Source organism: Macaca nemestrina, chromosome 5 (assembly GCF_043159975.1).
Source record: "Macaca nemestrina isolate mMacNem1 chromosome 5, mMacNem.hap1, whole genome shotgun sequence".
NCBI classification, from domain to species: Eukaryota; Metazoa; Chordata; class Mammalia; order Primates; family Cercopithecidae; genus Macaca; species Macaca nemestrina.
In genome coordinates, this window is record NC_092129.1 from 37,906,993 (window position 1) to 37,932,737 (window position 25,745).

General features: G+C 38.2%; 1 protein-coding gene across 14 annotated transcripts in view; it reads left to right on the forward strand.

Annotated features, from left to right (window-relative positions):
* The first annotated feature begins 8,460 nt into the window (after window positions 1-8,460).
* LOC105465636 (EYA transcriptional coactivator and phosphatase 4) overlaps window positions 8,461-25,745 on the forward strand; it is a 280,315-nt gene continuing 263,030 nt past the window's right edge. For 2 of the 14 annotated variants that reach the window (XM_024787875.2, XM_024787879.2), the window contains exon 1: window positions 8,858-9,594. The gene's annotated coding sequence lies outside the window, so the exon portion shown is untranslated. Of the gene's footprint in view, window positions 8,683-8,748; window positions 9,595-25,745 lie in introns of those variants that run through there. The other 12 variants (XM_011714173.3, XM_011714183.3, XM_011714174.3 and 9 more) reach the window with 12 other exon arrangements.

The window sequence follows — 25,745 nt, forward strand, 5'->3', positions numbered from 1 at the left end:
CCCTAATCCTTCCTGTCTTAGTCTGTTTTGTGTTGCTATAACAGAATAGCTGAGACTGTGTAATTTATAAAGAAAGGAAATTCACTTCTTACTGTTCTAGCGGCTGGGAAGTCCAAGAGCATGGCAGCAGAATCTGGTTGGCTACTGCTGACGGCCTTCTTGCTGTATCATAACCCTGGTGGAGGGCATCACATGACAAGAGGGCAAGAGTGTGCTTGTTAGCTCAGGTCTCTCTTTCTCTTCTTATAAAGCCACCAGCCCCATCATGGGGGGCCCCACCCTTATAATCTGATCTTATCCTAATTATCTTCCAGAGAACCCATTGCCAATCAACATAGGAATTTGGGGATTAAATTTCCAACACATGAAATTTGGGGATACACATCAAACCATAGCATTCTGCTTCTGACCCCCAAAATTCATGCATTTCTCACACATAAAATACGTTCATTTCATCCCCATAGACCCGAAGTCTTAATTCATTCCAGCATCAACTCAAAAGTCCAAAGTCCAAAGTCTCATCTGTGAGCTTGTGAAATCAAGACAAATTATCTAGTTTCAAGACATAATGGTGGAACAGGCATAGGGTACACATTCCTATTTGAAAAGGAAGAAATTAGCCAGAAGAAAGAAATAACAGGCCCCAAGTAAGTTTGAAAACAAGCAGAGCAGACATTAAATTTTTAAGCTGAAAATAATTCAGCCTTAAATGAATTATTTGACCCCATGTGCTACTTCCTGGACACACTGAGGCTGGGGGTATGTCCTTAATGCATCAGGCCACCCCACTCCTGTGACTTTGCTGGGCTCAGCCCACACGACTGCTTTCACAGATTGGAGTCACACACTGATTCCTGAAACTTTCCTAGACAGGCAAGCATTGAATGTTTGCCAGTGGCCCCACAGTTCTGGGGGCTTGAGGGTGGCTCCGACTCTGACCCTACACCTCCACTCAGCATTGCCTTATTGAGGTCTCTCAGTACGCTCTGCCCCTGTGACAAGTCTCTGCTTGGGCACCCAGGCTTTTCTATACATCCTTGAAATCAAGGTGGCGACTACTACGGCCCCACAGCTCTTGCATTCTGCACACCTGCAGAATTAGCATCATGTGGACACTGCCAAATGTTACTCCTTATACCCTCTGAAGCAGCGGTATGAGCTGCATCTAGGCCAGTGGTATGAGCTGCATCTGGGTAGCAGGAGCTCTGAGCTCATCCTGAGAAACTATTCTGCCCTTGTTGGCCTCTGGGCTCTCTGGTAGGAAGGGCAGCTTTAAAGATCTCTGAAATACATTTGGGCTCTTTCTCCCATTGTCCTCATGAATAGCCTCTGGCTCCCTTCTAGCAGTCTTAATTATTTTGTTTGTTTGTTTGTTTGAGGTGGAGTCTAGCTCTGTCATCCAGGCTGGAGTGCAGTGGTGAAATCTCAGCTCACCACAACCTCCACCTCCCAGGTTCAAGTGATTCTCCTGCCTCAGCTTCTTGAGTAGCTGGGATTATAGATGCCCACCAGCATGCCTGGCTAATTTTTGTATTTTTAGTAGAGACAGGGTTTCACCATGTTGCCCAGGCTGGTTTCGAATTCCTGACCTCAAGTGATTTTCTCGTCTCAGCCTCCCAAAGTGCTGGGATTACAGGCATGAGCCACTGTGCCCAGCCCTCTAATTGTTTTTTATATTTTGAGGCTGCAAATTTTCCAGATTTGTATGTTATTCTTCACCCTTCATTATAAATTCTGTCTTTAAACCATCTATTTGCTCTGAATCTCATTGTAAGTGGCCAAAAGTCACCATGCAGCATCTTGAACATTTTGCTGCTTAGAAATTTCTTCTGCCCGAAATTCTAGTGCATTGCTTTTAAGTTCCACCTTCCATAATGCCCCAGAACATGAACACAATACAGTAAATGTCTTAACTACTTTATAGCAAGGATGACCTTTGCTCCAGTTTTCAATACTTTGTTCCCTGGTTCCATCTGAGGTCATGTCAGAATTGCCTTTATTGTTCATACTTCTAGGACCATTCTGGTCATGACAATTTAAGTAATCTCTAAGAAGTTCCAGAATTTCTCCAGTCTTCTTTTATTCTGAACCCTCACCAGAATCTCCTTTAATGCTCCATTCACAACAACATAAGCTTTTTATAGCCTGCTCCTCCAAACTCTTTCAGCCTCTGTCCATTACCTAGTTTCAAAAACACTTCCACATTTTCATGTATTCATTATTAGCAATGGACCCACTTCTCAGTACCAATTTTCTGCCTTACTTTGCTCTAACAGAATACCTAAGGCTGGGTAATTTATTAAGAAAAAATGTTATTTGGATCACTGTTCTGGAGTCTGGGAAGTCCAAGAGAATGGCACAAGTATCTGGTTGGCTTCTGCTAAGGGCCTTCTTACTGCCTCATAACATGGCGGAGGACATTCATTGACAAAGAGGGCAAGAGTGTACTTGTCAACTCAGGTTTCTCTTTTTCTTCTTATAGTGTCACTAGTCCCATCATAGGAGCCCCACCCTAATAACCATATCTAATCCTAATTATCTCCCAAAGGACCCACCTCTAATCAACATATGAATATGGAATTTAAGTTTCCAATATATGAAACTTGAGGCACACATGCAAACCATAGTACTTTCCCTCTGCCTTTTTCTAATCCAGTCATCTCTCTTGTAGATGTAAAGCTTTCTGTCTCAGTGGATTGTGCTCAAGCTCCCCTCTGGGCCACACCCCCCAATCTTTCTATTTTCTCTTTTGAACTTAAAGACTGCTTTTGATATTATATTATAAAGTTGAAATTGCTTATCACAGATCTCAAATTATAGTACATAAGCAGACCACTTCATCTCTGCTAATGTGGAATAGTAAAAAACAAAACATGGAATTGTAGAATACAAAAGAGAGACAATAAGCTTAGAGGTATAGCAAATTGCCCAAAGTGCTACATGAGTTGGCATTCTCTCAAAACAAATTAAATACCAGAGAAGGTTTCTCATCACACTAAATGTTTGCTGCTGTATTGGAATTGGATTATAAACTGGAGAATTTAGACATCCTTCACTTAAGCATCTATTTTTTTTTTAAAGAAGGACCGGCAAGAAGGTCCTTACCAGATGCAGCCCCTTGATCTTGGATTTCTCAGCCCTTGTAATAAATAAATTACTTTATAAATTACCAAGTTTCAAGTGTACTTTTATAAGCAACAGAAAATGGACTAAAACAGATGAGAGGATGTGGAGTATGTTCAGCTTGAGATGCTACCTTGACCTGCAAGTGAAGATAACCAGGATTCTGGGAAGGACATTCATGTTCTTAAGCCACCAATTTAGAGGTGAAAGAAGAGATTACAGGATGAATCAATTGTGAAGAAAGAGAAGAGAACCTGTGTCTAAGTCCATTTTTGAGTGTCATTAAGTAAAAAGAGTCTAGGGGCACTGGCTCAAGCCTGTAATCCCAGCACTTTGGGAGGCCAAGATGGGAGCATTGCTTAAGAGCAGCAGTTTGAGACCACAACAGACAGCAGAGTGGAACCCTGTCTCAAAAAAAAAAAAAAAGCCAGGTGTGGTGGCACGTGCCTGTAATCCCAGCTATTTAGGAGGCTGTCCAAGAGGTTGAGGCTGCAGTGAGTTGTGATTCTGCCATTGCACTCCAGCCTGCATAACAGTGAGACTCTGTCTCAAAAAATAAAAATAAAAAGACAGAAAGAAAGAAATGAAAGAAGAAGAAAGAAGAATCTCTTTAGAATCTCAAATAACAGCAGTCATAGGGAATTGTGAAAGTTGAAAAGGGAATTAACAGAAGACTACTGTCAATAATATCAAATGCTTCTTGGACATCAAAGATGTTGAAGATTCAGGAATGACTAATAGGGGACCATTGATGATACCTCAAAGAGAGTAGTCTCAGTAAAGGAACAGGAGCAGAAGTAAAATTTCTAGGATTAGGAAGAGTCATAAAGTAGATGCACTGAGGGCTGATCACTTTTTTTGAGAAAGTTGGTGGTGGAATAAAGGAATCAGGTGAACAGGAAAAGTCATTTTAAGGTGTGTTGGGGGTGCTGAGAATATATGCTCAAAATAGAAAAACATTGAAGAAATTGTTTCCAAGTGTACTATTAAATATGGTGGAAAGAAGACACGTTGAAAAGCTTTCATTATACTTTTCATTGATATTATAATATTCTTATTCAGAAGTATTCAGTACAAGTAGATTGTTGCAATTTATCAGTGTTCCTAACTTTAAGATTTTATGCAATTGGTCCTAGAGTTAACCATGCCAAATGTATTACGTTAGAAGCATCAAATCAATTTAATTGTCTACCATAAAGTCAAATTCCTCCTTCCACCAGTCATTGAATTGTATATGTGGAGACTTTCCAATCATAACTAGTGGACATGGGATATTATGAAAAGAAGTTAATTAAATCTTTCCTATTTTGAAATGTGGGTGACTATATGCCATTGAATTCAAAGGGACAAGAAAGTAATATTGTTCATATTTTGACTATTATTAATATTTTAAAATGTTCATTCAAATTACTTGGGAACTCTGAATTGATTAGTATGCCAAGAAAAATATTGTGTGAAGTGAAAATAGAAAAAGAAATTACATGTAAGTTGTTAGACTATGAAAGCAGCATACGTTGGTAGGAATTCAAAGTGAGGCAAAAATATAATGCAACCAAAGAAAAAAAATTTGGACTCATTCTAATATGTTAATGAGACCACACCTAGAACAATGCATTCAATGTGGGATACCGCTAACAAAAATGAACATCTAGGAAACTGGAAATAGTTCAGAGACAAGCAATAAGAATGATTACGGGTTTGTAAAGACTGAACTGCCACAAGATTAAAAGGCCTTATATTTGTTTAACGTGGCTAACATGACTTAAAAGTGAGCATGGTATCTGTTTATAAACATCTGAGAGCAGAGTGTAAGCATGGAAGAAGGAGTAGAGTTGCCTAATATGCTACTAAACTGATTCAACTGGAGAGAATTTTCAAGAGAAAATCTAAAAGTAAATATAATGAACTTGTCTCCCAGAAAATGTGCATTTCCTTTCTTTTAGAGGCCCTGCCAAGAATGAGGAAATTTAGCAGGTCCCCTGAAGATTTGATTTCTTCACTTTCACAAACTAGTAGAAACCTTTTTAAGCTTCATCTGTCTGCACAAAATTACTCAGAAAGTGTGTTTATTTTTAGATTTTAGAAAACCGGCAGCATAGGACTTGGGCAATCATATTTTATCTTCATTCATTCTTGTAGTCTGTCATCAGTAGAGAGGTAGATTAAAAGACTGTTCAACCTTGTTCATATTAAGGTTGGTCTTTAAAACTTCATACTTCCAAAGCTCAAATGGTTTGGCTTAGAATTTACTAAGAAACAACTGAATTATTGTATTTTTGAAAAATTGTGTATACTTCCAGCTGGAGTTCATAGATATACCAAAAGGTGCTCAAGAGATTTACTTTGGGATTACTTCTATAAGCATCCAGTCCTCTGCATTCTTTTTTGATAAATTTAGTGTCTTATACCATTTTTTTAGCCTAAAATCTGTTCTTACTAAAGTAATGACCTGGTTTTCCCCTTAAGGTTGCTTTTAAATGATATTAAAACAAAAATTATGTTTTGGATTATGAGCTCCTAGAGTGCTGTGTTTGTTTAATTTGACTTACACAAAATCTAATGCCAAAACAGTGCCATGCACATTTGAAAAATAAACAAATAGTAAATGGTAACTGCAGAGGCATCCCATTCCAGAGGAATTGGTTAAGGGAATTGCTAATAAGTGAATCTCATATTTCCACTGATTTACACAATAAAGTATTATATTTTTTATCTCCCCACTGCTCCCAAAACACATCCCTTTTCAGACTGAGTTGAACATGTACGAATATTCGGAGAGCCTGACTCATGTCATGCAGGGCCCACTGGTGTTTTTGAATCACTTCAAGAATCTGGCAGCAGGTATCTGACTTCAGTTTCCCCCACGTGTCCTTCTTAGGCCCTTTGCGTTTCTTCCATTGTTCTACTTTCCTTCTCTTCTTCATTGTCTGTACTGTATTGCACTACTGGGCTAATAGATGCTGGGGAAGGGTAATGAGTAACTGGTACAATATTTCAGGAAAGTGATTTGCTTTTTAATTGTGTACTTATGAATTGTTTGCATTTTACCACAAATAAGATAGTAAGCAAAACAATAAATAATACATGAATTTTAAAAATACGCCTCAACTTCAGAGACTTCAAGTATACTTTAGGCAAGAAAAGCAATAATTAAATAAGCACAGAATTTAAAAAGCAATACCTCAAAGTAACTTGGACTCAACAATTTTGTTCCGGTAATGAAAAGGGGAGGCTTGAAAATATCTCTTGGAGACCCTGAGGGACATATGGAATGTAATTCTTTAAACCAATGTTTCTCAAACTGTATGTGAGATAATTTTAGGTGGTACACGAGAAATAACTTTTATTTCTACAATATAGCTTCCTTTGCAAGATCATCTTCTATTCATGGTGGGTTTTATTAGTTTTCCATTTATGGTGACTATAAAAAAGTCCTTTATCAGATAAACTTACTTAATAAAAATAGGTTATTTAAAGATACATATAAGTCAATAATATTATAGGTGATATGGCTATAATTATAAAAGTGATATTCAATGTAAATGCTGGAAATAAGGCTCATTTAAGCAAACAATACATTTTTGCCTTTATAACCCTAAAATTCTGTTTCCTATGTTAACCTTATTTCAAATGTGGACTGAAAATTGACGTTTTATCTGACACCTAGTGGTGTCCATGTTAATATATGTATATTTAAGACAACTATTAGAAGGTAGTAATATAAAGTCAAATAACTAATATATTATTCTGGATTTTAAAAACAATTTCTGTACATGTATTCTTATCTAGATATATAAAATACCATGCAGAAGCAAAGTGACCTTGAAAGCAAGGTCAGTGTAACTGAAAAATCTGACTTTAGAAGGGTACAAAGAAACATGCTAAGAAAACCCACCCTATATTTATGCTAAAGTATGAATTTTTATTTTATTCCAATTATGCATCTCCCACCTTTATTTATAGGTGAAACTAGCACATAATGTTTTATGCCAAAATGAAATTCAAAATGTTGTTGCCTTTTTGGACAGTATTAAATTAATCATTGTACTTAATCCTTACATGATATTTGCTATAGCCACAGAACATTCTTAGACACTATGATTCACAAAACATTTAAATTGCATATTTGGCTTGTAACATATTACACATTAAAAAGAATTACTATTTTTCTGAATACGATTAATACTAATAATAATATCACAGTGACTAAGAATATGGACTTAAATAAAGGCTGGCTTGAAACTCAGGTCTACCAATTAGTAGCAAGCTTCTAAAAATTCTGAGCCCTTAGTTTTCTCACATGTGAAATGGAGAAAATAAACTTACAAAATTAATTAAATCTGTCCATTGATATTTTTCTCTCCAGTGTATATTAACTGGCGTTCCTCGTTAGGCCAGACTGTGCTCTCAACCATGCTCCAAATCCCCTTTGTGCCAACCCCACTGCCAGAACCCTTTCTACCTTGAGAACCAGAAAAGGAAACATTATGCCTGGCAATGCCTACACCCTCCAAAATAAATCTGCAGGAAAGAACACCCAGTAAGTGATGAGAGCAGCAACGACTGCCTTTATTATTCTAAATTTACAACACCACCTTTTCTAGAGCCTCTTAAGCATTGTAGATAATTCCCCACTCATTAAAAAATAAATTGTAACCATAAGTATTCAGTGTTGATACTGCTTTTGAATTGGACCGTGCTCATGTCAGTTGCAGAAGACCAACCTAAAGTAGAGGATGCAATCTTTTTTCTGAACTTTTTTTCAGAACGTAACTTAGTGAATATATTAAAACTAAACTTTCTTTGAATGGGAATAATTTCTATGAATTAATCTATAATCTCTTAGACCACACCTAAAGTGATGTAGACGTTGTTGTATCATAGGCTTTGTAATTAGAGACCACTGGATTTGTCTTTGGAAAAGTCACTCATGATACTTTGGGCTTTGGTTTCCTCATCTTTTATACCGGCTTAATAATGACCACGGTAGAGTTGCCATGGAAATTAAATGAACTCATGTATCATAAGTGACCAATACAATGACTGACACTCAGTGATTTATCAATAAATTAAAACATTTATTATCAATATGACAAAGAAGGTGACGCTAAAATAGGAAGAAGTGATTAAATGGATGCGAAATTTATGGATTATTTATTCCGTGCTACCACTGCTGTGTCCCCTGGTTGTGGTATACACACGTGTGCGTATACAATCGTAAATCCTATGTGGGCGCGTAATGCATGCGCAGAAGGCTTAGGCACGAAATGTCATTTCAGCAATGTGCCTAGGGAAGCTCTGACGCCGCCTTGGAAGTAAGTCGTTGCTGCTTGACCTTTGGGTGTCTGGGAGGGATGCCTATACCTGCACCCAGCACTGGAAGGGGCCCAGGCCCTTCCCAGCACAGCCTATCCCCAGACTGCTTAGTCCTTCATAACATATATCTCCACGGAAAAGGGTATTTTCTCCCGTCAGAAAAAGCGCCCCAGTCTGGTCTGGGTTGGTTTTTATTTCACGTTGTTGCAAGTAGGCGAAGTCCCTTCTGTCTCCTCCCTTGGGGTAAGTGGAATGGAGTCCGGCAGGGGGCCCGCAGTGGCCTGCACAGGGGAACTGGGTAGCAAGAGAGTTCCAGGCAATTCCGGGGTCTGCCCCACAGAAGCAGGTGGGGATCGACAGTGGCTCTCTCACCCAGCGAGGAGAGCGCGGTCGCGGGTCCCTCCCCTCAGCCTGGAGACTGCAGTCGCTCGAGTCGGCCCGGGTGGGGGCGGGGTGGGGGCGGCGCGGAGGGCACGGAGATTACGGCGGCGCCACCCGGGACATCCAGGGCCCCGAGGCCCTGGGCGGTCCCCACGCGAGATCGCAAACCATGACAATAGGCAGTCACCCGAGATCGAATAAAAACGGAGTGGGTACCCCGCTCACCGCCGCCCCCCGCGTCCCTGGCGGCCTGCCCCGAGGCCCCCGGCGGCCTCCAGTGCCCGCAGTAGCCGGCGACGACGTCGCCCCCGCCCCACCTCCGTGCGCAAGTGCGAGGCTGCCCGCAGCGCGGCGCACGCTCCGGCCGCTCCCGGCTTCCGCGCAAAACTTCCATCCTGTCCACGTGAAGTTGTCGCTGCCTTAGAGAGGGGGAAAGAGCTGCGGGAAAAGCTAGGGAGTGACGACTGTGGCGGCTGGGCGCGCTCTCTCTTTTTCTTTTCTTCTCCTTTCCCCCCTGTCGCAGTCCGGAGTTTTGGCTCCTCTCCTTTCCTCCTCCCCCTCGGAGCCGGCTTCTCCCCCCGCCCCGCTTCTCCCCTGCTTGTGTACGCTATTTGTTGTGGGGCGGCCGAAGGGGATGTCCTGTTTTCACCAGAGGCACAGCGCGAAGGGGAAACTTCGACACTGGAAGGAACGAGAATAAATACTTAATTACGGACGCACGGAACCGCGGCTGGGACAGATACTTCGGGAACCCGAGGCGGACCGGGCGACGAGGTGAGTGTCCCCTTCTTCGAACTCCCGCCCCAGGGCTCCCGGGGGGCCTGAGTTTGGAGAACCCCCAAACTTTCCGGGAAAGTGCGCGAGGCTCTGCCGGGGACGCCGAGCGATGGGGACTGAGGACGCGCAGCTGGACGGTGCGTGGGCGCCTGCGTCCCCGGGGGGCACTTGGAGGCCGGGTGCCCCACGCCTAAGGGCCCGGGCCCCTCGGACCGCAGCGGTGCTTTCTGCCCTGGAAGACGTCCCCACGTCCCAAGGGTCCCTTCCGAGCCTGCCTGTCCCTTCCGGGGTCGGCGCGGAGCCTGCGCGTAACGGCGTTCATCCAGCAGTCCAGCGCGCGGCTTCTACCTGCACCCCGCCTCCACCTGGCAGAGGCGCGCGCATCGGGGTCTCCCCCACATCTTTCTTATGACGTGTATTACTTTCTGATGACCCCCTAGATGGTCCAGGCGCGAGGATGCTGACCTAGAGTCCTTCGGAGGATCACAGGCGCCTGGGCTTTCCCGGTGCCGGGTGCGTGTGTACTTTAAAGGCTCGCGTTCTAATCTCCAGGCACTGATCGGGCTTTTCAACTGCGGCGATCCCACCTTAATAGTTTTTATGTGGTGTGGACTGAATGTCTCCTGCAGTTTGCCAGGGTCGGTGAAATTAGAAGCGCCTTGTCAGAGCAGTCGCGTTCATTGGCTCGAGTAGCGGGTGCCATGGAAGGCTTATAACTTCTCCAAAGGAAGGGACCTGGCTGAGGAGAGCAAGTTTTTCTCTCCTTCCAAGCCTGCTGGGTCTGGGGAGGCTTTGGGACTTGAAATGGTTCGGATTTTTAGCGTGTTGAAGCGGAGTTTGGAAGTAGACGTGTGTGTGCTTGTTTTATTCTGCGCCGCACAGCAACCGAACTTTCGTTTGGTAGCACTTGAAAGAGTTTTCTCTCTTTGTCTGCGAGATTCTGGACAGTTCGGAGCGATTAGGGAATTTGCGGACCGAGTCGGGTGGCAGAGCTGGGGCGAAAGCGGAGAGCGCAATTTAATTTTTGTTATCTCTTCCCTGCTTGGGGGCACAGTGTCTCCCTTCACCACCACCCCTCTTTCTCCTTTCTATGAAGACAACGGGTTTGCGCCTGGGGTGACAGTGTGTGCGGGAGGGTGGTGTGGAAACTGTCCTCTCTCACCGCGTCCCCTGCGCCTTTCCCCGCCATCCCGAGCGGGCCTAGAGAGTCATTCATGAATCTTAACCTGAGGGCAGGGGAGGAAGGTGCAGGTCCCTTTGCCCTTTCTGCCAAGGTGCAGAATAGCGCCCGGGCGTGTGTTTTGGTTCCAGAGCAGTTCCACGTGGAGCAACTCCGTGTGCGTGTGTGTTGTGTACTTGATCTGTGAGGAGGTAACAGGAGTCTGGTGTTCAAACCCAGTGGGCCGTTGGCCATTAGTTTGCTTTCCTGGCTGTCATTACAGACACTTCCAAAATCTGATACCTAAGAGAACCAACAGGTTAGGTTTCACATTAAGAGCTCATACTTAACAGTTTTCTTTCTCCCTTACCCCTTTTGGCTTGGCACCCTGGGATCAACGTAATTGTTGGAGCGAAATACATCTCCTGGAATATGGCATTTTGTTCCTCTTCTCATCTGCAGCCACTTTGTGAACCCTCGGGTGTTTGTCAGTTTCAGTGCGGGCTCCTGCGGGATTTAGGTGGGAGTCTTAGGAGCGTTTAACAACCGCGGGCTCCCCATCAACAGCTTCTGAAGTTTCACTTACACGTAGTTGACTGACAGGATTGAAAGTTGACGATGGTTTTTTTGTTTGTTTGTTGTGTTGTTTTTGTTTTGAAAACTGTAGGGAAAGGATTGTACTTGAATTCCTTTCCCGGGTACAGTTTGGTTTTAAGTAGAATGAGTGCCTCTTTTTTTTTTTTTTTTTTTTTTTTGGTCTTTTAAAATGTTATTGGCAAGCTTAAACCTGAAGAACCAAAAACTAGAGGAGGCAGGGAGAGAATCCCCCCCAAAAATATTTGATACGTCATATGGAGCGTTTTAGGAGACTGCATTCAAAGACATTTGTGTATTTTTAAAAATAGCATTATCCCAAGAAACAAAAAGCAATAGTAACAAGAGACGAACTGTTTTGTGTCGAGCAAGACTGCCAGAATCTGATTTTTATGGCAACAATATCGAAAGCAGATATAACTACACCCACATTTATTGTTATAAACCGTAAAAATAGTTTGTTCCACCTGATTAAAAGTTGTAAGTCATTCAAAGTTAAACCAGTATTTAGAAATGACTGTACAAGAATGTTAAAACCTTTGACAGCTACAGCTTTGAAAGCAACATAATTAGATTTGTTGAAAACGGCTCCTTTCTTTGATTATTAGGGATATGTACTTGTCTTTCATAAGAAGTAAAGGTCTAAAATCAATATGGTTTTCAAAAGCGTGTTTTCCTTTGTAAATTTCCTGAAAATAGTATGTTTCAATATTTAAAGACCATTGTAACTACAGGTTGGTTCACAATTATAGCTAAAATAAGATTTACTCAGTTATTTTCTTTTTATTAGTATTTATTGAATATTTGAAATTGAATTTCTCATTTCCAAAATAAAACGTTTCACGTATATGTATGTATTCACAATTAACCTTTCTTTTAAGTAGTATGTTTAAGTTTTAAAATTTTAAAAATCTTAAGATTTGTATAAAAAGGAGTGATTGTGTAAAAAGGAATAATCATTATTATTAATTGTTAAGAAAAATAGATGCTGAATTTCAGAGGGTTTCTGGAAGCTGGAGAAAAAAATTGTCTGCATAGAAGTTTCTTTTTTGAGGGGTGACTTTTAGATGAGTTATTGTCATTTTGCTATATATTTTTTTTCTTTTAATAAGCCTCTTTGGGTTAAAAAAAAAAAGAAAAACAAGTTCTTCATTTCTAAGAGTTTCCTTTTTATTTATGTTGTACTTTGGGGTGTAAATAAATTTTACATAGCCACGGGAAATAGAGTATCCAATTTCATGTTTTCAATCTCTGTTGCAAGCTCTAAATGACTGATGTTGTGTCTAAAAATATATTTATATGGCTTGATATTTCATTTTTAAATTTTATGCATTGGAGTTAGATTATTTGGAATATTTAGAAAGGTAGAATATAACCATGACTATTGTTATAAAAAGTTAGAATGTTAGGAAGTTCACATTCTGACTTTCAAATAATCAAACTTATTTTGCCCCACAAAACCTCACAGGTTTTATACAGATTTCGAAAAGAGGGGAGATAATCTTTTTCAATACTTAGTTAAGTGTTAAGTAATTTAAGAATGCGAGTATTTATGGTGCTTTCTCATTATCATTTTTTTCTATTAGGTAAATGCAAGAACACTGGACATTCAGTAAAAACAGGCCCCTGTTTATAAGGAGTTTATTCACCATAGTTCTGTATTGCAGCTGCTGATCATATTTCATGGAGCTGTTAAAGCACTTAAAACCTAAAATTAGGTACTGTCTGGTTGTAAATATTTCAGATCACTCATTTAAGAAATAAATAGAAAAGCGTGCTATCAAAAGTAGGAAACGTTTTGAATCCTCTCATTGAAGAGCTGAACAAACCTCTATCAAAACACCTTCTTCTTTTTTTCAGTGAGAATATAATCGTGACAGTTTCTTTTTCCAAATGGATATTATTCTTACATGAACTAAATGCTAAACTCTTATAATGTGTCTCCCTGTAGAGTATCTTAAACTAATTATATTCAGAAATACAGTTGGGGGATTTTATTACAATGGTTACTAGGTGAAGGAAATCAACACCAGGGGAATGGGGTGGCACTGCAGTGTACCTGCTTCTCTCATGAATTTTTCCTGCTAAACTAAGAAATGACATGCTGTTTCAGGCATTTGCCTTGGAGATGGGTGAGATGCAATATGTGTAATACTGCATCTTATAGTTAGATGTGTTTTAATGAAGGGGACACTGCATATTCATTAAAATAATTTTTGGAACCAAACTTGGCGTCATTTAGCTTGAACTTAAGTGGAAGAAAATGAGCAAGAGTTACACATTCAAAAGAAGTACAGGCAACTTTGATTGCTTTTAAGAGGTTTGAAGACTTTGTAAACATTACTGTCACTCAGTATTGCTTGTGGAGCTGTTCATTAATATACGCCTTGGTGATACGTCATTTTACGCTTGAAGTTTGTCATTCTTAGTGTTTCTCCATCCGTGTTTTTATTAGTAAAGAGATACTGAACATGAACACCACTATTCTTACTCCCTGAACCCCTTTCACACCTCCAGAAAAAGAGATGAAGCTGATTAATTTAAAATAGAAACCATTTTGTGTTATCAAAACCACATTTATATAGTGATTTGAGACAGTTTCAGAGAGTGCACCTCTGAGTCTCACTGTAACCTTTTTTGTCATTGAAAGGTGCTAATTGATCTTAGGGCACTGACACAATAGTATAGTTTGATATTTGAAACCTTTCAGAGTTGGTCTGGCCCTTTTCTTATCCTGAGATTTCAGTGCATGAATGATGAAGAAAGACACCATTCTAAAATACCAGAAATTCTCATTTTTTTCCCAATATGAAATGTTTTAATACAGCATGTTCATATTTGTAAAGCTTTTATTTATATACAGTAAGTAATTTTATTTTAATGTACTTTTGGACTCTAGCAGAAAGACCTATATGTTCTATCGTGTTAGAATTTTTTAGTTTTTTTTTTTTTTTTTTTCCTGCATGGGTAGTTTATTTAGGTTATGATTTTTAGGCAAAGTCTGATTCCTATTATCGCATGAATATTTTCAAAGTGAAATTGCTTTAAACCAATGTGGAATAGCTTTCATATCACCAAGGCATATATTAATGTAGGTATCAAATATGAGAACATATTTTCTTCTGTATATTTATATCCTAAAGTGTATTTTTAAATAAAAGTGGTCACTTTAGTCTTTAGATAATTGCAATTTGGCTGTCATTGTTACTATAATATTAATCCCTCTCACCATCATAACATCATAGCTAGCATTTACTAAGGAATTTCATGCAAAACACTGTTTTAAGCATTTATATGGATTAGCTAATTTTAATCTTTTTAACTATGCCGTAAATTAGGTACTTTTGTTATTCCCATTTTACAGATAAGGAAGCTGAGACCCAGTCATGCAGCACAGTGGAGCCAGGGTCCTAACTCCCCAGTATGAAGCCAGCACCCTTATCCTTAAGCATGTGCTGGACACTTGCTTCCATCAGTCGTATACCACCATTTTTAGGTGGTACCTGAAATTTTGTTTTAATAATACTTGTATAGTTATGTAAGGATAACTGAATATTAGAAAAATTTGTTAAATTTTGTATTAGACCTGTAATTTCATGGGCTATATTGTTTGAGACCAGACCAAAAAAAGTATTGAAGTCAAAGAAAAAAAAATTTAAGTATCTGAAGAAACATATTAAGTAACAGTGAACAAGAATATGGCTTAAATAACCACAGTCATGAAGGCTGGACAGCAAATGACTGAATTTGGAGAAATGCTATATTTTGTAGTGTTTCCCAGTTATCAAGAATTTATGACCAGATCTTTTAAATATTTAACTCACAGGTAGAATTTTCCTTTGCTTTTCAAGCCTTGTCCAAATTGGTTAAATGTTATCAACTTTGTATTTTCTTTGTTTGTGTGTTTTGTTGTTTTAATGCTGGTTTTGAATCTCAAATCCGCACATTTATGTTGAACCAACTAATAAGGCTTGAAGAATTAAAGAGTGCATGATGGACTTCTGGAGGCAGGTTTAAATTATAATAGAGACACCCATATTTTGGAAATACATTCAATTTATCTGGTTATTGCATGTGTAAGGTTTTCTCTAGGTAAACACTTTTGTTTTGCTGTTAATAACCTGTTTTACAATTTTATAGTATTTTTCCACTGAAGCAGTGGTTTTCTATTTTTTTTTTATTTACTTATATACTCAGCCACAGATCCTTTCATTTACGTGGAAACTGACGCTATGCCCAGTAGAGAAATGTGCCACTGCTCTGGGTGAAGCAGGATGTAGGTGGCCTGAGAATGACTCACCAACAGTACCCTCTCACCGTGGCCGCCTCTGGAATTCTCTCTAAGTGTCTTCAATGTATGGAAACTGCTGCAAAAAAATTTGAGTCTTCTGACAAAAGGGGTTAATTCAGAGTACCTGCTCTAACATGTTCATGTGGCGTCACTAAAAATCAGACTGTCAGATACCGTAAAACATCTCCCAGTGTGATATATCGCAGAAAGATGTGTCTACTCTCACTTGTATAACTTGAGTATCCTTATTAACCAATCTTCAACTTCGCTTTAGCGCTGAGAAAATTAAAACTGATCAAAATGTTCCCTATGTGTAGTTCCAGGTCTGAATGAGGCACAAAGGGCTTGTACCTGCAAAGGTTGACTTTATTAATTAGAACATCTTTCCTCCTCTAAAGACTTTAAGAAGAAACGCCAGCAGTGGCCTAACTTGACATGATTTTAGATTTTCACGTAAATTATTGCTACTGTTTCTGTTGTCCTTTCCCCCTTTCTTTTTAAAATGAAAGGGACATTTCTTGTGAAAGACTACAATTAAATCATAAAAATTTACATTCATGTGCCATTAAGTTTAATTCTACTCACAAAAGCAATAGCACAGAGTTTGAAATTCTATCCCTAATCAAGTAGGTGTACCACATACCGGGAGGGCTCATTATCCACAAGGTCATATATACAATTCACAGACCTCTGCGTATACCCAACGGAGTGATCTATTCATTATATTTCACCTCGGACTTTGAACTCCCTAATGTTAAAAGATTTGAAAAGAACCGAATGTTCTGATTAAGAGATTGAATATTTCTAACTTAATGTTTTCAGTATGTTGAAAGTGATAATGACTTGGGGTAATCAACAGATCTCTACATTACCTAATTCTTTTTACTTATATTTGAATGCAAATATATATTCATGTATGGTTATGACTCAAGTCATTCTCGCCAAATTTAATCATGTAGTGGGTGAATCACATTCAGATTTCCTTTTGCAGGTTTCCCAGTAATCTCAAACAATACTTCTAGTAGGTAACTTAAGCATGCAAACCTCAATAAACCTGTCAAGAACTGCAATTCTACTGGTTTTTTTTTTTTTTTTTTTTGCATTAACTTTAGTTGATAAGATGATGCTACTGTTATTTTTCTTAGTTGACCCGTGAAGAATTTTAATTTAGGTCTAGTTTTTTTCCTTTAATTGTTGACTTTAGTGTTTAAAGGTTTCATTCATGAAAATGGTTAGCAAAGTTGTGGGTATTTGGTAAATGCTTGTTAAATGCTTTTTCATTATCAGTGTTGCTGAAGACTTGCAAATTAGAGTGGGATGGATAGAGTTCTTTTCTACTCTGCATAGCTTTGAAGACTTTGGCGCTTTCATTGTATTCTTACAGTTTTACATACCATTCCTAGGAATATTTAGAGAGATAATTGTTGTAACCAAGGTCACAGGTTTAATCCTCAGGTATTCAAATTAGCTTTAGGTGGACAGTTGTCCTATACATGCTTGTTCATATTAATGTCTTTGTCTTAACAAGTATAGTTATCATATCTTCATTACTCTCCTGGGGGCCCATTCTGGACTGTGTTGGAGCTGTCTCTGACACTCTCTCCCATCCCTAAGATATTCAACCACATTTGTTCATGATTTTTATTAGGTCCCTCCTGGACTTGAAATTCCCTAAAAAATTTGCCTGCTGCCTATAGGGCAAATTCCAAAATTCTGTGCAGGGAAGATAACCCTTCATACTGAGAACCTTGCTCAAGTTGCTCTTCTCATCTCTTACTCCCCGCTCACAACTTTCTTCTCCAGCTGTGTGGAAAACTGCAGTTCTCAACTATACCTTGGACATTTCCACTTCATTTGTGTGTGGAATGATTTTAAACATTACCCCTCTCCCCCTGCAAATATCTTTTTCTGCTGCTTTTTCAAGACTTAAGGCGCAAAATGTTACCTCCTCTGATAAGTTCCTTTGACCTCCAGAGTCTGAGTTGGACGTTTCTTTCTCTTTACTCCCAAAGCATCCGGCTTCTACATTTAACGTAGCCCTTGCCACATTGAAATGTAATAGGTTACATTAGTCTAAATCCTGCTTTAAGCTAATAATTTACTGGAAGGATTAGCTGTATTTGTCATTTCTGTATCGCTAATGCACAGTGCACTGCTGGACATATAGTCAGTAGGTAGTTGTTATATTCCCATTGAATGAATGAGTAAAGGAACTGGGAATGAGAGCAGAGATTGTGACACTGAACATCCCCCACTTGAGACTGGGAACAGTGAGAAGGGCAGTGACCATTACAAGGTGAGACTACCTCAAGAACAACCTCAGGGGTTTTTGGTATAAACCCAGTAGAATTGCAGCTGTGAATCCAGACCTAGGTTATATGTATGTATATGTGAATGTAGAAGTGTGTTTATTTCTTACCACTGGGAAGTCAGTGATCTGGTGGATAAGCCAAGGATCCTGAAAATCTCTGGAGATACGGTAATTTCATAGTACTTGAAATCTGAGGGACTCAGTTCTTCTTATAGCACAGCGACTAAGTAGAAAGAATATGGGGGCTGGGCTCAGTGGCTTACACTTGTAATCCCAGCACTTGCGGGGGCCGAGGCGGACAGATCATTTGAAGTCAGGAGTTTGAGACCAACCTGACCAACATGGCAAAACCACATCTCTACTAAAAATACAAAAATTAGTTGGGTATGGTGGTGGGCGTCTGTAATCCCGACTGCTCAAGAGGCTGAGGCATGAGAAGCACTTGAACCCGGGAGGCAGAGGTTGCAGTGAGCCAAGATCACACCACTCCAGCGTGGACGACAGAGTGAGGCTCCATTTAAAAAAAAAAAAAAAAAAAAAAAAAAAAAAGAATATGGAGCCAGGCCACTTGGGTTCAGACCTCAGCTCTGACGTTGAAGAGTTTGTAACATCAAGCACATTACTGAAATGGATTTTGCTTCAGTTTCTCATGTGTAACAGAACATGCCTCACAGGTTCTGATGAGAATTCAATGAGTAAATATATGTAAATATATTTAGAGTAGTGCTTGATATGAGCATCAGTTATTATTACTATGATTGAGTATCTTTCATTAGATTACCCCCAAATGTTCCAGAGGTATTTAGAGCCGAAGGTCTTTTTTGGGGGGCTATGGATTGGTGAGCATAAGTGGAGTGTCCAACAGTCCAAGTATAAATTAGATACTGTGGGTCCTTGGCAAATCCGAGGTTGTATTTGGAGCCTTAAGAGAAGACACTATAGGTGCTCAACAGTTGGCATTGACCATTACATTGTGCAGTAGTATTTCTTTTATTAAATATTTCCACATGCAGTAATCCAGATTTCTTTAGAGCTTTAATCTGTGTGGTTCCTCAACTACTTTAAGCAATTTTAAGCACATTGTATAATGGTGGTACTTTATAGCCAATATTTAAGTTTCCTCAGTTGCTTTTTTTTAGCCTGAAGGTACAATTATGGGAATTTGTATAGTTTTCAGTAGTGGGCTTGGTGAACTCAATGTAAACTTTTTAAAAGGTAACTTTACATATTGTTATGATTCTTACCTTGGAGAGACAGTAGGAGGTTATTAGTACCTCTACTTATAGAATTTATCACTGGGTCCTTGGATTCAGATATAATGGTTATGTGGCAGGATGGGGCTGAAGGAAAAAGGAAAGTTAAAGTATTAATTGTCAAGGTCTCATTTTTACATCTTATCTGGAACTGCTACCAGGTGTATCTCTGTTTTTTTAAATGATAATATTGATGTTGTACTTGAATTCTTCAGTATATTTAAATAAGAGTTTTTCAAGCAGTGGTTATTGACATTTTGAGCTGGATAATTTATTCAGGGGATACTGTCATGTGTCTGGTTGGATGCTTAGTGGTGTCACTGGATGCCAGGAACCCTCCCTCCCCTGGGTAATGATGGTGTCTCCAGACACTGTTAGGTGTTCTCTGGAAACAAAATTGCCTCTTCTTGAGAACCCATAACCTAAGCAGATCGTAATATCATTTGATATAGTCAAAAAACTCCCAGGGCTCTGCATAAGAGGATTGTTCTATTTCCAGTCGAGTGTGGAGAATCCTAATACCTTCCTCCCAAGTTTCAACATGAAGTCAAACAGTTCTCATTAGTCTGTGTTGATAGATTAACTTTCCACAGAGGGGATATACAGATAAGCTTCACACAGATTGACCATCTCCAGCATATTTTCCTTTTCTGGAAATAATATGTGGGTGGGAGTAACAATATCTGAGAGACAGTATATAGGAAGTAAATATTTATTTGAATCACCTATGTGTCGGTTCTTCCTGTTACTTGTCAGTGGATACTTTGGAATTATTTTTGAATAATGACCATTGCCTTTCCATTTCTGTGGGTAAGTATTCAGTAATAAGAAACTTTTACTTTATTAAGTCTGTAGTGTTAGAAAGGGTAAAGTTACCAATAATCACAACTGCTCAATATTAAAATACTTAATGAATTAAATCATTTGTTCATTTGTAATGAGAACTTTTCAAAAGAAGTATGTTTAACTTTCAGTTGTAACCACAAGTTCAAGATCTTGAGTTAATAACATTTGTATAGCTGGAAGAAAGTAAAAATGAATATATTACATGTAAAAACTCTCTTTCGTGAATTCTCAGATCCAAACTTTTATGTTCTCATTCTATGGGTTTGATGTTGACCGATACATTTTATCTATGAATTGATACATAATTGATGTAAGTAAATATGACTGTTGTCTGGGCACTACTCTTACATAATTTAAGCGTATATGGAAGACATTTCAAAAATCACTCGCAAAGAACAAAATGGGAACAATAATGTTCACATAAAGTGAGAGAGGATAACTTTTCCCATATGAGTTTTGGGTTGAATTTCAAAACTATTCTGAAATATGAAACATTAATATTATAAATATATGATTAGACTAATTTTCTTAAGAGTTCTAAACAGTAGATAATTTTTATCTTGTTAGAAGTTGAAAAGGTACTTGAAATTCTACACATACGCATTGTCTAATTTAGTGGTTTTACTTTAATTGTATTAGGTAGATAATCATGGAAGCAGTCAGACGAACCTAGAGATTTCACATCATTTACTAATTGATGCCCAAGTAGGCAGGGTAGAAGTACTTGAAAACACACACACACACACACACACACACACAATCTGTCTCTTTCTCTCTCTCTCTTTCTCTTTCTCTCTCACTTCCTTTGATTTGTGCTTTAATTTTGAAATCTGTGCTTAGGTGGCAAAGTGGCTGCAAATACAGCATACTGTATTTGACCAAAATATTTTTCTGTTTCCTAGGTGGAGAAGGACCCTGCATAGCTACTTGTTAGCAGAGACATAAAGTGGGTGCTGGGCAACCCAATGACAGGTGGGGGTCATTCTCGGGGAGTGTCGCGGAGAATTTAAGACAGGGGTTTAAATCACAGATGGTGGGGGAGAGTTCTGCTTCATTCATGGACGGGAGGTCCAAGGAAGGCACAGCAAACCACAGGTCCATCCAGGCACTTTATGCCAGATATTGAACAGGAAGCCTAGTAGTCCTTTAGTTACCGGAGAACGGCCAAAAACCCAGAGATTCTGTTTTTCCAAATGAGCACTTCCTAGGTTCATAAATCAAGGAACCCCGCAGAGAATTCAAGTCACATATCTCCTTTCTCAGGTTGATTCTTCATATAGTGGGTCCTAATGTGGTAAGACTTACTTATAAATGTTTTATTTCTTATAATGCCATCAGTCACTTCCTTTTTTTCTCCCTAGCATATTCTCACCACCCTTATCCTCCATGGCCCCAACTCCCTTAACCTACTTGCCTAATGCTCTTTTGCTGCCTACCTGAACTACAAAAAAAAAAAAAATCTACTCATCTTTCAAGGCTTAGCTCAAATGTCACCTCCTCTGTGAAGCCTTCCCTAAGGCTCAGGCAGAATTAATTCTTTTCTCTGTGTAATACCATAGCACTTTATTTGGACTATTAATATAACAGCACAGTGTGTTGGTGTTCATTATATGTGTCTGTCTTCTAGAGAGATTTTGAGTTCACAGAGGGGAGAGATCATACCTTTTTTCCCTCTGTAACCTCAACACCTGGGGATACAGATGGAAATTAGGTAACTGCACTGTTCCATGCATGTCTTTAAAGGGCATAGGTCTCAAACCAGACATCTACAAAGGATGAATCTTGTTTACTTTTTGGAAAACTGGTTCTCTTTTGCTCGTGGTCATGGAAGCTGGTTTATTGGTGATTTTCTACTCCACCTTATTTAAAGCCTCATTTGTACCAAAGTATTACTGATTTTCTAGTGGAAGGAAAGGTATGTCCAGCATACATAGGTATTTTCAATAAACTGACATTTAAAAGACAGATTTCTAGTTGAGGTTTATGGTCTTCATAATTCTAGTTTTCTCCAGAAACAAACCTTGATCTCTTTGGTTGACTTCTGCTGAGATCAATTTCATGTTATTTTGAAGAATTTTTAACCCTCAGAATTATAGATTTCATTTGAGAGAAAGCATGTTCTGTATTTGTTTGTGTCAGTGTTTCAAAATGTGGGGAGCCCAAATCCGAGATGTATCTATTAAAAATATATGTGGCCTTTTGGTGAGGGAAGTTACATCTTTTTTTTTCAGGCACAATTGAGGAAGGAAAAAAATTTTGTTTAGTTTTTAGTGGTTTGTTTTTAGGCATTTTCCATACAAAGATGAGCAAGACCCTTCAAAAACCACCAATTTGCTTATTTAGGGGGGAAAATCCTCCTATGTCCAAAAGTAACATTAAGTTAAGATTATTGTTTCCAATAGTTTCAAAAGTTGTGGTTTTATTTTCTTGTATGAGTCATTTTTGAGCATAGTACAGTGCATGATTGCACTACATCATGACAAAGCATATTTGCTCTTTGCTTTAGTGGGTCACTTTATTTATCAGAGTCAGATCATCAGATCAGAAGAGAGATTTAGCCTAACCCTTCCATTTTGCAGATGAGTTGCTGTATTATGTGACCTTAAGACCTTAAGTCATTTACTCAAAACAAAACAACAAAAAAAGAGAACTTCATGCTGGGGACCCTTCATGCTCCCAGCTCTACATCTTACCACTTCATTTTTATTTGTTTGTTTCTGACGAGGAGTTGAGAAAGCTGGAATCACTACCTTTGTGTATATCCAGGCTCTGCCACTCATCAGCGATGTGACTTTGGTCATATAATTTTCTGAGTGGCTGTAAGCCATAGTTCCAGCATGTGTACATAGGGAATAATAACAGTACTCGCCTCATGGAGTTGTAAAGAATAATTGAATTCATGCAGGAAAGACACTTGGTTCAGTGCCTGGCCCACTGTAAAAGCTCAGGTTATAGTTTGAATTGATATCTTGGAATAAATTGCTGAGTGTATTTGATATTCAGAGAGGGAAATTCGTGCTGCTAAAAGCAATTTTTTTTTTACTCTGTTATTTAAAAAATACAAATAATTCATACTTTGTATAACATATTACAACAGAGATGATAGAGGTTACTTTTGAGAGGAATGACCAGAGGGAGCAAGAGAGAGGCTTCTGAAATGCTGATTATGTCTTTTATCTTGGTTTGGTTGCTGGTCATGTGGAAGTGTTTATTCAATAAAAATTCAGCAGTGATCAACTTTTGATTTATGTATTTTATTTTACTGTGCATATGTTATACTTTCTTAAAAGATTTAAAAAATATGGCTATATTTAAAGTAAAAAGTGTATTTACTCATTTCTTAATCTCTGCAAATCATGGTAAGTTTTTATACTTAGGCGTGTATCTTTTCAGGCATTTTTTTTTCTATGTACGTGTAAATGTAAGAACTATATGAGGATGTAATTTATTTTCATTTTACATTTTAACTCCAATAGGATCATTGATCCTTAAAACTTGCTTTTGATCTGCTGAGTCTTGAATATTTTTCCACATCAGTACATATGCTTTTGGGTGCTTCTATTTAATCTATGCAGATGTTTCATAATTTCATTGTTCCCCTCTTGGTGTATGTTTACGTTGCTTTCAGATTTTTACTATTACTAAGTATGTTGCATTGATGATTTTTATGTCTCTTTGTACACCTGCCAAAAGGATCTGTAGACAAACCTCTAGATGCAAGATTAATAGGTAAATATGTATGTGCATTTTCCATAGAAAGTGCCAACATACTTTTAAAAAAGATTTATGAATCTTGCATCTTTTAAGGTAGTATTCTCATCTTTATCACAAAAACCAGGTGCAAAAATTTCAACTTAAGTGAACCTTGTAATTATTTGTGCTCTGGTTAAGAGGAATCGTTATAGTGGTATATTGAATATATACATATAATTTATATAATTAGTTTCTCAATTAAGAATAGTTAGTATTCATTTTTATGAATGTATATTATATATACTTATGGTTCTTAAGTCCACATGGTAGGAACAAATAAATCAGTATATATTATATTCATTACATTTTTTACTTAGTACCATCAAATATTTGCCAGAATTATTAGGAGAAATGGTTGTAACTCTCATGCGATTGGTGAGAACTTATGAGGAATGATATATTATTATTCTAGTAAGAGCCTGCTCTGTGCCAGGTACAGTTCTAAGCACCTTACATATATTATGATAGCTTTTTAACATAGAAGTGAAAGGTGTAGACATTGTATAAATAATAAATGACATTACTCCATTCTAAGTATGTTGATAAATATTATTACACATGTCACAATATCAGTTATGTCGTATCAATGACTAATTTATAAATCTGTTACTTATCATAATCTGTTTAATGTGAAGATAAAAATTAATGCATCAAAATTCAGAAAATTGCTACTCAAGTGCTGGCTAAAGTAATCTGATAGATACAATTTTAAAATGAAGTATATTAATCTGTTGATTTTACTGTTAGGTTCTTATATGTAGAAAATTCTGTCTCTGGAATATTCAGTTCTCGTAGTTTTGGGTTAAGATTTTGATTAATCTTCAATGGTTATCTAATGCCTTTAAAAAGTAGTGCAACTCAGAAGAGCCAATGTATTCCTCTGGCATTGAATAAATATGGCTATCAATTTTTGTGGGTTTTTTCCTGCAGAATTTCCTGTTATTCTAAGGGATTCAATAGGACTTACACATATAAAACTGAAAATTATATTACTATGGGGAAACTGCTTTGTGCCTTTGAGAAGGAACTCTCTTGCTAACTTAAGTACTGTGTGTGTGTAGAATAGCTAATATTTTCCTCCCAAGAAATTTCATGTATTCAGTTAAAACACTCTTAAATTGATTAAGGATTTGTTATATATTTCCAGAAGCACTCAAGAGTACTTTTATGGTTATAAGAGTAGAGTGCATTAGAATGCCAGAAACCAGTGAATACGCTAGAGGCCTTCAAAACTGTGCCCGACATTCCTGACTTTACCATATAAACATGTGGGGTAGGCTGGAAAAACAAAACAACTTTCCTTCCCCCAACGTAGGTGAGACCTATGATGATAACACTTCAACTGGCTTGAATATTAATTTGATACTTTTTCTGTTAGAAGTAATTTTTATTATTTAGCAAATGAAATGGAGAGGTAATAAATATGACTGATACTTATTTCTCGAGTAAAGTATTATTTTACATCAGATTCGACCAGTTACCTTTATCCTTTTTGGAAAATGTATTATACAAACTACCACAGTATTTTGCCTATTAATCAGGGAAGCTAAAAAGCGTTTTATAAACATTGAATCAAAACTCTCACTGCTGTGAGGGAATTAAATTTCAAGCAATATACTCCTTTTATAGGGTGAGAAACTGAAGTATGGAGAAATTACAAGGTTTTCCCAAAGCTATACACTGAGTCATGGCAGACATAGAAATCAACAATTCTGTTTGCCTGATTCGATCTGAAACTTCATGAAACGTAATTTATCCATTTCCTGACATGTGCTTTAGAAGTATATTGCCTTATTTGCTTATTTATGTGCTCATCCATTCATTCATGCATTTATGCACTGTTGCCTGTTTATGCACTCATTCACTCATTCATGCATTTTGAAAGAATCTGTGTTTTTGTATGATACAGTCTTGATTTAGGGACTATAAATATTTTGAATA